We start from the raw sequence: 10,768 nt of genomic DNA on the forward strand, positions 1-10,768 counted from the left end.
CTTCAGGCTCATTGGTCTATAGTTCCCTGGCTTGTCCATACCATCCTTCTTAAACAATGGCACCATGTTAGCCAATCTCCAGCCTTCCAGCACCTCACCTGTGACTTTTGATGATACAAATATCTCAGCAAGAGGCCCAGCAATCACTTCTCTAGCTTCCCACAGAGTTCTTGGGTACACCTGATCAGGTCCTGGGGATTTATCCACCTTTACCCATTTCAAGACATCCAGCACTTCCTCCTCTGTAATATGGGACATTTTTCAAGGTGTCGCCATCTATTTTCCTTGAGTCTATATCTTCCATGTCCTTTTCCATAGTGAATACTGACACAAAATACTCATTTAGTATCTCCCCCATTTTCTGTGGCTCCACACAAAGGCCATCTTGCTGATCTTTGAGGGGCCCTATTCTCTCCCTAGTTATCCTTTTTTCCTTTATGTATTTGTAAAAACCCTTTGGATTCTCCTTAATTCTATTGGCCAAAGCTATCTCATGTCCCCTTTTTGCCCTCCTGATTTCTCTAAGAATACTCCTATTGCCTTTATACTCTTCTAAGGATTCACTTGATCTATCCTGTCTCTTCCTTACATATGCTTCCTTCTTTTTCTTAACCAAACCCTCAATATCTTTAGTCATCCAGCATTCCCTATACCTATCAGCCTTTCCTTTCACCCTGACAGGAATATACTTTCTCTGGATTCTCATTATCTCATTTCTGAAGGCTTCCCATTTTCCAGCCACCCCTTTACCTGCGAACATCTGTCTCCAACCAGCTTTTGAAAGTTCTTGCTAATACCGTCAAAATTGGCCTTTCTCCAATTTAGAACTTCAACTTTTCAACTTCAACAGGTCTATCCTTTTCCATTACTATTTTAAATCTAATAGAATTATGGTCGGTGGCCCCACTGACACCTCAGTCACCTGCCCTGCCTTATTTCCCAAGAGTAGGTCAAGTTTTGCACCTTCTCTAGTAGGTACATCCACATACTGAATCAGAAAATTGTCTTGTACACCCTTAACAAATTCCTCTCCATCTAAATCTTTAACACTATGGCAGTCCTAGTCTATATCTGGAAAGTTAAAATCCACTACCATAATCACCCTATAATTCTTACAGATAGCTGAGATCTCCGAACAAGTTTTTTTCTCAATTTCCCTCTGACTATTAGGAGGTCTATAATACAATCCCAGTAAAGTGATCATCCCTTTTTTATTTCTCAGTTTCACCCAAATAACTTCCCTGGATGTATTCCCAGGGATATCCTCCCTCAGCACAGCTGTAATGCTATCCCTTATCAAAAACACCACTCCCCCTCCTCTCTTGCCTCCGTTTCTATCCTTCCTGTAGCATTTGTATCCTGGAACATTAAGCTGCCAGTCCTGCCCATCCCTGAGCCATGTTTCTGTAATTGCTATGATATCCCAGTCCCATGTTCCTAACCATGCCCTGAGTTCATCTGCCTTCCCTGTTCGGCTCCTTGCATTGAAATAAATGCAGTTTAATTTATTAGTCCTCCCTGCCCTGACTGTTTGACTCGCTTCTGTTCTCAACTATATCAGTCTCAGATTCTTAATAGTTTAAATCCTCCTGAGCAGCTCTAGCAAATTTCCCTGCCGGTATATTAGTCCCCTTCCAATTTAGGTGCAATCCATCCTTCTTGTATAGGTCACCTCTACTCCAAAAGAGATTCCAATGATCAAAAAATGTGAATCCTTCTCCCATACAGCAGCTCTTCAGCCATGCATTCATCTGCTCTATCCTCCTATTCCTGCCCTCACTAGCTCGTAGCACCAGGCGTAATCCAGGTAGTACTGCTCTCGAGGACCCCCTTTTTAAATTCCTGCCTAACTCTCTGTAATCTCCCTTCAGAATCTCAACCTTTTCCCTTCCTATGTCGTTGGTTCCGATGTGGACAATGACCTCTTGCTGGATCCTCTCCCCCATGAGAACATTTTGCACCCTCTCTGAGATATCCTTGATCCTAGCGCCAGGGAAGCAACGCACCAATCTGATTTTCACTGCTAGCCACAGAAACATCTGTCTGTACCTTGGGCAAGAGAATCCCCTAACACAATTGATCTCTTGGATCCTGATGTACCCCTCATTGCATTAGAGCCAGTAGCAACAACAAAAACCTGACTGTTCGTGCTACGTTCCCCTGTGAATCCATCACCCCTCTACATTTTCCAAAACAGCATACCTGTTTGAAATAGGTAAAGCCACAAAACACTCGTGCACTAGCTGCTGATCTCTCTTACCTTTCCTGGAGTTAACCCATCTATGTGACTGTATCTGAGACTTTCCCCTCTTCCTATAACTGCCATCCATCACATACTGTTGCTGTTGCAAATTCCTCATTGCTTCCAACTGTCTCTCCAACCAATCCATTCGATCTGATAAGATTTGCAACCAACAGCAGTTATGGCAGATGTAATCTGCAGTAACCCTTGAATTCTCTTTAAACTCCCATCTCTGACAAGAAGTACATATCACTCTACTAAAGGCCATTTTTGCTCCTTCAAAATCTACAGACCCAGAAAATAATACCGTCTTATTCCTCTACAAACACTGCTCAAGATTAAATTAATATTTATGGCTTATATTTTAAGTTTAATCAAGAGACATATCTCCAAAAACAAATTATCAAGCAAGAACCCACTCTACTCACTACTGACTTTCTGTAGGCCACACTGAAAACAACAATTCACTTATCTGATTCTGTGCTGTGAACTTCACCCAAGATTTCCTCCAAGTCAGTTGTGAATTTCACTGTTTGTTAATTTTCACAGACACACTCCAATGTTCAGCGATACATGAATTCTGGATTAGTGGTGCTGGAAGAGCACAGCAGTTCAGGCAGCATCAACAGCAAAGGTAGTGTCAGTTTCTTTCTCTGTCTCTCTCCGGCACTGACCTCACCATGTGCTTCCTTTTCTGTTCTTCTCCCGTATAAAACTGCTGTTGTTTTGACTTTTTTTTCCAAAGTTCCAAAACAATGCAACAGCGTATAAAATAGTAATTGCTGCTCCTGGAAATCGATGAAATCACCTCCAACACCTAGAATACCTCAAAAAATGAACAGCTGTTCCAGCCAGAAATCTTTCCCATCCTGGTCTGAATTATACATGTTCAAGATGCTGGACTGAGACTTGAATTTACAAGTTTCTGAGTCAGAGTTGACTGCTGCTCACTGTATTGTGCCAGCACAAACAGATCAGATGCAGTGCTCCACTGCTGCTAAAGGTAAGATCAGTGAACTCAACAATAACCTGGAGTTATTCTTGAACCACTACAAATTTGGGTTGTAACAATATACGAGACTGCCATTTGAGGTATTGATAGCCTGTGCAATTTTTCAATGGACAATGGAGAACATTTTACAAGGTCTACCCGAGGGCAGCATGGTGGCTCATGGGATGGCATGGTAGCTCAGTGGTTAGCACTGCTACCTCACAGCGCCAGGGACCTGGGTTTGATTACTGCCACCAGCGACTGTCTATATGGAGTTTGCACATTCTCCCTGTGTCTGCGTGGGCGCCCTCCGTGTGGTCCGGTTTCCTCCCACGATCCAAAGATGTGCAAGTCAGGTGAATTGGTCATGCTAAGTTGCCCATGGTGTTAGGTGCATTAGTCAGAGGTAAATGTATGGAAATGGATCTAGGAGGGTTACCTTCGGAGTGTCGGCATGAACTTGTTGGACCAAATGACCTGTTTCCACACTGTAGGGAATGTAAGCTAATCTTAGAACAAAGAGAAACAAAGAAAATTTACAGCCCAGGAACAGGCCCTTCAGCCCTCCAAGCTGAGCCAATCCAAATCTACTGTTTAAACCTGTTGCCCAACACCTAAGCATCTGAATCCCTCTTTTCCACACCTACTCATGCATCTGTCCAGATGCATCTTAAGTGAATCTACCATGTTTGCCTCTTCCATCTCCGCTGGCAACAAGTTCCAGATACCCACCACCCTCTGTGTAAAGTACTTGTTGTGTGTATCCCCCTTAAACTTTTCACCTCTCACCTTGAAAGCGTGATCTCTCATTATTGAACATCTTTTCTGGAAGATGTTATAATTACAGGGAAGCCTAATAAGGAGAGCTTGGGTACAGTCCTTAGATATTTCTCCCAGGTGAACGTATACCTTTGAAGGAAAAAACTGTGGTCCAAGCATTCCAAGTGACCTGTGCGGGCTACAGAGTTGACAAGACTGGGTTACACCTGTTGCAAAATAAAGTGAGGGAGATCAAAGGTTCCTGGCTCCCACAATTGTACCAGAGCTTAGCCTTTTGCTTGAGCTGGTGAATTATTAAGGAAAGTTCATGCAAAACTGAAATAACTACACAGAGGCCGGTATTCCATCAACAAGTCATCTTTTTTTATGAGTGCACGGCACAATGGCTGTGGCCAGCTAGTTCTGAGGCAGTCATCTGAACTGAGGAGATTCTAAAACTCCTGTTTTTTATATAATATATATATTGTTTTTTATTATTAAATGCCCCCACACTACCACCAAACAACAGTGATGTTTATTTTTCCCCAGCACCAATGTTGGGTGTGAATCACCTGTTAGATTGCTTAGCTAGGGCTTTCCTGATTGGCCCAGGATAACAATCCCAATCAAGGGTCTCTTAGTCAACAAGATCTACCTGGTTCCAATCAGTATGATGACCTGGCCTCCATCCTGGCACCTTTGACTCAACTCTTAAAGAAGTGTCAACCTTAGAAATGATCGCATAGCCAAGCCATAACTTTCAGAGAAGTGAAGAAACAGGTCTCATCCTCAGAGGTTTTGGCCCAAGCAAGATCTGGTACTGACATGCAATGCCTCCCCATATGGCACCGGGGTAATATGAGGTCATAGGTTTCCCAATGGAGAGGAACACCCGACAACGTATGCATCCAGGACTTTGGTTAATGCAGAGCCTAAATTCACCCAGCTAGAGTAGGAAGGTTTGGGGTCATATTTGGAGACAGGAAGTTTCACCAATACCTTTACAGATGAAAATTTGTAATAATAACAGACCACAAGCCCTTGCTCGGTCTACTTAAAGAGGACAAGGCAGTGCTGCCTATAGTTTCAGGCCAATTTCAGCAGTGGGCTGTAATACGAAGTGTGTACAATTATAAGTTGGAACACCAGCCGCAAGCTCGAGCAGCTAATTGAGCTACTTCCCACTGGAATATACACCACCAGTGGTACCGCCATTGGAAATCTGTAATGGTTTTAAATATTCCAGTCCTAGCTGATAGTATCAGACTTTGGACATAGGAAGATCTGACCCTGGCAAAACTGACAAGGGCTGGTGGTGATGGGGGAAACCAAAGGGCCATTGCAAACAGAATTGAAACCTTTTTGGACCAGGAGAGACCACATTGCAGCAGAGGACGGCATATTTACTATTGGGAACAAAAGTGATTGTTTTGAGCAAAGGCCACTGCCAGATACTTGTGAACTTCACCAGGATTATCCAAATAAAGATGTTGGCAAGAAGGATTAGATGCACACATAGCCACATTGTTAGGGCAGTGCCCAGAGTGTCAACATGGACAAACACTATCACCAGCAGTGCCCCCACATTCATGGGAATGGCCGAGCAAACCCTGGACTCGGTAACATGTCAACTCTGCAGGTCTTTTCATGGGCTCAATATTCTTTGCCATTGTAGATGATCAATCAAAGTGCCCGCCATACATTGAGTTCATTCATCAAACACAGGAATGATGATAGATAAACTGCGTGCATCTGTTGCAATACATGGATTCCCAGAAGTGTTGATCAAAGACAATGGGCCATCATTTACCCATAGGGAATTTGAGTATTTCCTAACATTGAATGATATTCAACATGTAAGGACAACTCCACATCATCCACCATCCAATGGTCTGGCAGAAACAGCAGTCCAAACTTTGAAGATAAGCTTAAAGAAACAGCCTACACCTTCACGATACCAAACTCTACCACTTCCTCCGTGATTATAGGATCACCTCTCATGCAACTGTTGGTTCTGCTATAACGGGAGTTTCTTCAACACGAATTGGCTTTATCGCGATTGAAGAATTTAAATCATTATTTGCAGAATGTGAACTTTCCTTACCTGTATTGGCTATAACACGATTCTGGCCCCATTAGTTTAAATGGCATGGCTATTGCGTGACTTTCTTATAATGCAAAAATCGCATGAGAACGGAACTATTGCACGAGAACTGACTACACAGAGATAGCTCCAGCAGGGTTACTAATGGGGAGAAGACACTGCACCAAGTTAAGGCTGATCCTCTCGGACATGGGGAGAGTGAGAGTGAAACAGCATCTGCCAAACACCAGATGCCACTAAGTGATAGAGACAGTTTACTTCAAGGGATGAAGTTTAGTGCAGAAACCACGGGAATGGCTCTGATGGGTAAACGGCATAGTTGATGTGAGGTTAGCTCCAGCGATGTATAAACTTTGGGTAGGTGTGATGGTCCTGAACAAGATGTGGACAATATGAAAGCTGCAAACTCACAAACAGTGAAGGAGAAAAAAACATGCCTGGCTCCTCGACAACCTTTCTAAGTGTTCCGGAACCTGCGGGGCTTCCCTTTCCATCAAACATTGAAGATGCCTCAGAATCTGTAATGGACTTGGTGGATGTGGCCACCTTGGTAGCTTTGCCGCCTGAAGAAGAGAATTTCTTCTGAGATGCTTTGGGCACAAGAAGCGAGCTATTGTGTGTTACATGCCGCCCATATCCAAGGCAGAGTTGGAGGAACCTGACCCAGTGCTAAAACACCCCAGGAGGAGCTACAAACAAAAAGAACCAGATCAGTTAAGGTAAATAGTGGGGATTGGCGAGCATGTGTTGGCATCGAGGGTATGAGAACAATTGTGGGTTGTGAGGGGAAGGAATTGATATGGAGGATATACAAAATCATTGGGTGTGGGCAGGAGGGCATAGATAGGGATGGAGGCTGTGAGGTAAAATTTGGATGTTCAGGGGCATGAGTTTGCATAGAGGTTACAAGAGGCCATTTGGAGAGTTTGGAGGCATTGGTTGGCAAGAATTAGCATGTACATGTGAGGATGGCATCCGGTGTGATAGGTGAGAAATGAACAGCCTATTGTTTTACAAAACAATTGGAATGAAGTCCTACAGAATCAGTTCACTTCAGCCCTCAATAGCATGGATTAGTTGGTACAAACATTTCAGTTTCTATGTAATATAGAAGTATGGCATACTATTTCTTCCATAACTAACAGAAACAGGATTGTTCATTAATATTAGAGTGAATACTGAAAGTGCTATAAGTTTGTGCTGCTTATCAAGTCCAGTTTTATGGTTTGTGACAGGCAATAGTCTAGTGATATTATCACTGGACTCAGATAATATTCAGGGTTTGACCTGGGTTTGAATCCTGCCATGGCAGATAGTGGAATTTGCATTCAAGACAAATATCTGGAATGAAGTGTCTAATGATGACCATGAATCGATTACTGATTGTTGGAAAAATCCAACTAGTTCACTAATATTCTTCACAGAAGGAGATCTGTTATCCTCACCTGTTCTGGCTCCATGTGACTCCAGACCCACAGCAATGTGGTTGGCTCTTAACTGCCCTGTGGGCAATTAGGGATGGACAATAATTGCTAGTCCAGCCAGCTAGACTCACATCCAATGAATAAATAAAGTGGCAACTTTTGAATACATATTGTCAATAAGCTTTTTGAAGTCCAGATTACAACTTCCAAGCAACAAATGTACAGTAGCCTTAAGCATTCAAAGGCCTGACAAAACTGAGAGTTTGTGATGCACAGATTGCTATTTGAAAATTGAATTTAAAAGTGACTTCCTCCAAATTTTCTGAAGGCTGAATTTTCACCTACACAGGTCAAGGTAGTTTTACCAAAAAAGATGTAATGCACTAACTATAGTGTAGAATGTTCCAACAGGATTTTCCCTGTGGGTTTCTGAAGCCCTCCATCAATCTCAAATGAGGGTCAGGAGCTAGCAATGTATAGGAAAGAGTCACTCACTCTGATTGTCCCCCAAGTGACCAATGAATGGACCGTCTGTGAGATGGATTTCAAATTAAAGATGACAAGTGGGCCCTCAGCTGGGTGGCCAATCAGAGGACTTCGAGTGTGAAAGCAACAGGATCTTCCTTGGCATAAATTTTCTTAACGCGATCCTTCAAAAGAGCTTTTCTTTGTCCAGGATTCCGAAATGAAGCAGCTTTTGCTTCAGAGAAAAGGTTAAGAAGCCAATGCCTTCTACCTCTTTACATGTCTCATCTTGATTTTTCACATCTTCCTCTCCTCCTCTTCTGAATATTTTCCCACTGCATTCTTTATTACCTCCACATAATCTTCTCGTCATTCCTCACTGTTGAATCTTCTCTACTCTCTAAACAGATTTTGGAATGATTTCTGCAGACTGAAAAGTAGCAAATGTAACCCCACTGTTTAAGAAGTCAGGGAGTGGGAGAATTAGTTCTGTTAATTTAATGTTAGTAGTAAGGAAGATGGAGTCATACAGTCATAGAGTCCTACAGCACAGATACATGCCCTTTATCTCAAACTGCTCCAAGTCGACCAAAATGTCCATCCATGCTAACCCCATTTCCCTGCATTTGACCCATATTCTCCTAAACCTTTCCTAGCCATGGATTTGTCCTAATGCCTTTTAAATGTTGTTCATGAACCCACCTCAACCACTTCCATTGGCTGGTCATTCCATATGTATACCACAGTCTGTGTGAAAAAGTTGCCCATCAGGTTTCCTTTTATTCTTTCCCCTCTAAAGTTATACTGATACCCTCTAGTCCTTGATCCCCCAACACTGGGAAAAAGACCAAGCACATTCACCCTATCAATGCTTCTCATGATCTTGTGCACTTCTGTAAAATCCCCCTCAGTCTCCTATGCTCCAAAGAAAAATGTCCTTGATTGTCCAACCTCTCCCTATAACTCAGTCCCTTGAGCCTTGGCAATATCCTTGTAAATGCCTTCTTCACTCTTTCAAGTTTAATAGCATCCTTTCTATGACAAGGTGACCAAAGCTGAACATAATACTCCAAGTGCGGCCACACCAATGTCCTGTACAACTGCAATATGATATTCCAACTTCTTTACTCAGTGCCCTGACTGATGAAGGCCAGTATGCCAGAAGCCTTCTTCACTGCCCTGTCTACCTGTGACTCCACTTTCAGAGAACTATGCACCTGAACCCCAAGGTCCCTCTGGTCCACCATACTCCTTAAGGCTCTACCATTCACCATGAAATTCCCACCTTGATTTGCCTTTCCAAAATGCAAGACGTCTGACTTATTGATACTAAATTCCATTTACTATTTCTCAGTCCACTTCCCTAGCTCACCAAGGTTCTGCTGAAATTTCTGATAACCTTCCTCACAGTTCATGACTTCACCTATTTTAATGTCATCTGCAAATGTACTAATCATGCTTTACACATTCACATCCAAATCACGCATATAGATAACAAACAACAATAGGCCCAGCAGTGATCCCTGAGGTACACCACTAATCACTGGCCTCCAGTCTGTCAAGCATCCTTCCACTATTACCCTCTGCTTCCTACCTTCAAGCCAATTATGTATCCATTTTGCCAGCTCTCCCTGGATTCCATACAATCTAACCTTCCAGAGCAGCCTACCATGTGGAACCTTATCAAAGGCCTGACAAAAATCCATATAGACTATGTCTACTGCCCTACCCTGGTCAACCTTTCTAGTCACTTCATCAAAGAACTGTAACAAATTTGTGAGGCATAATCTCCCACACACAAAACCACGTTGACTGCTCCTAATCAAATCCTGTCTTTCCAAACATCTCATCTCTGAGAATCTTCTCAAGTAACTTACCTACCACATATGATAGACATACTGGTCAATAGTTCCCAGTTTCTTTGAACTATCAACCAAAGAAAGGGGTTTTCTTTGCGGCCCTTCTTAAATAAGGGCACAACATTTGCTACTCTCCAGTCTTCCTGGACCTCACCCATGGCTAACAATCATGAAAATATTTCAGCCAGGGCCTGTGGAATTTTTTTTCTCTAGCCTCTTGCAGTGTTTTGGATTTTTCTAGTCAGGACCAGGAGGTTTATCCACCTTCATACATTCTAACATATCCAACACTGCCTCTACTGTGATATAGATTGTTCCCAAGATATCACCACTAACTTCCCCAAGTTTTCAAGTCTTCATGTTTTTCCCCACAGTAAACACAGAGGAGAAATATTCATTGAGGACCTTACCCATCTCCTGTGGTTCTACACATACATGTTCACTTTAGTCCTTGAGGGTCCTATTCTGTCTCTAGTTATTCTTTTTCCTTTAATATACTTAAAAAACCTCTTTGGATTCACCCTAATCTTCACAGGCAAAGCTATCTTGTGTCTCCTTTTCACCGTCCTGATTTCCTTCTTCAGTAAACGCCTATATCCCCTATATACCTCCAGAGACTCCCTTGATCCCAGTTGTCTGTACCTGAGCTATGCCTCCGTTTTTCTGGTCAAAGCCTCAATATCTCTTGTCATCCTGGGTTGCCTATTCCTGCTAATCTTGCCTTTCACCCTCATGTATAATGTAAATGTATAATTTATCTGAATGTATGGAACATTTGCAATAAGGTAGACTCATCAACAAATAATCAGTTGCAAAGCAATGTAATATGATAGCAATTACAAAGATTTGGTTGCAGGGTTACCAAGGCTAGTAACTGGGGTTGGAGGGTCCTGAGGTAGGAGATGAAGTGTTCTTCCACCAGGC

This window comes from Hemiscyllium ocellatum, chromosome 1 (genome assembly GCF_020745735.1).
Source record: "Hemiscyllium ocellatum isolate sHemOce1 chromosome 1, sHemOce1.pat.X.cur, whole genome shotgun sequence".
NCBI classification, from domain to species: domain Eukaryota; kingdom Metazoa; phylum Chordata; class Chondrichthyes; order Orectolobiformes; family Hemiscylliidae; genus Hemiscyllium; species Hemiscyllium ocellatum.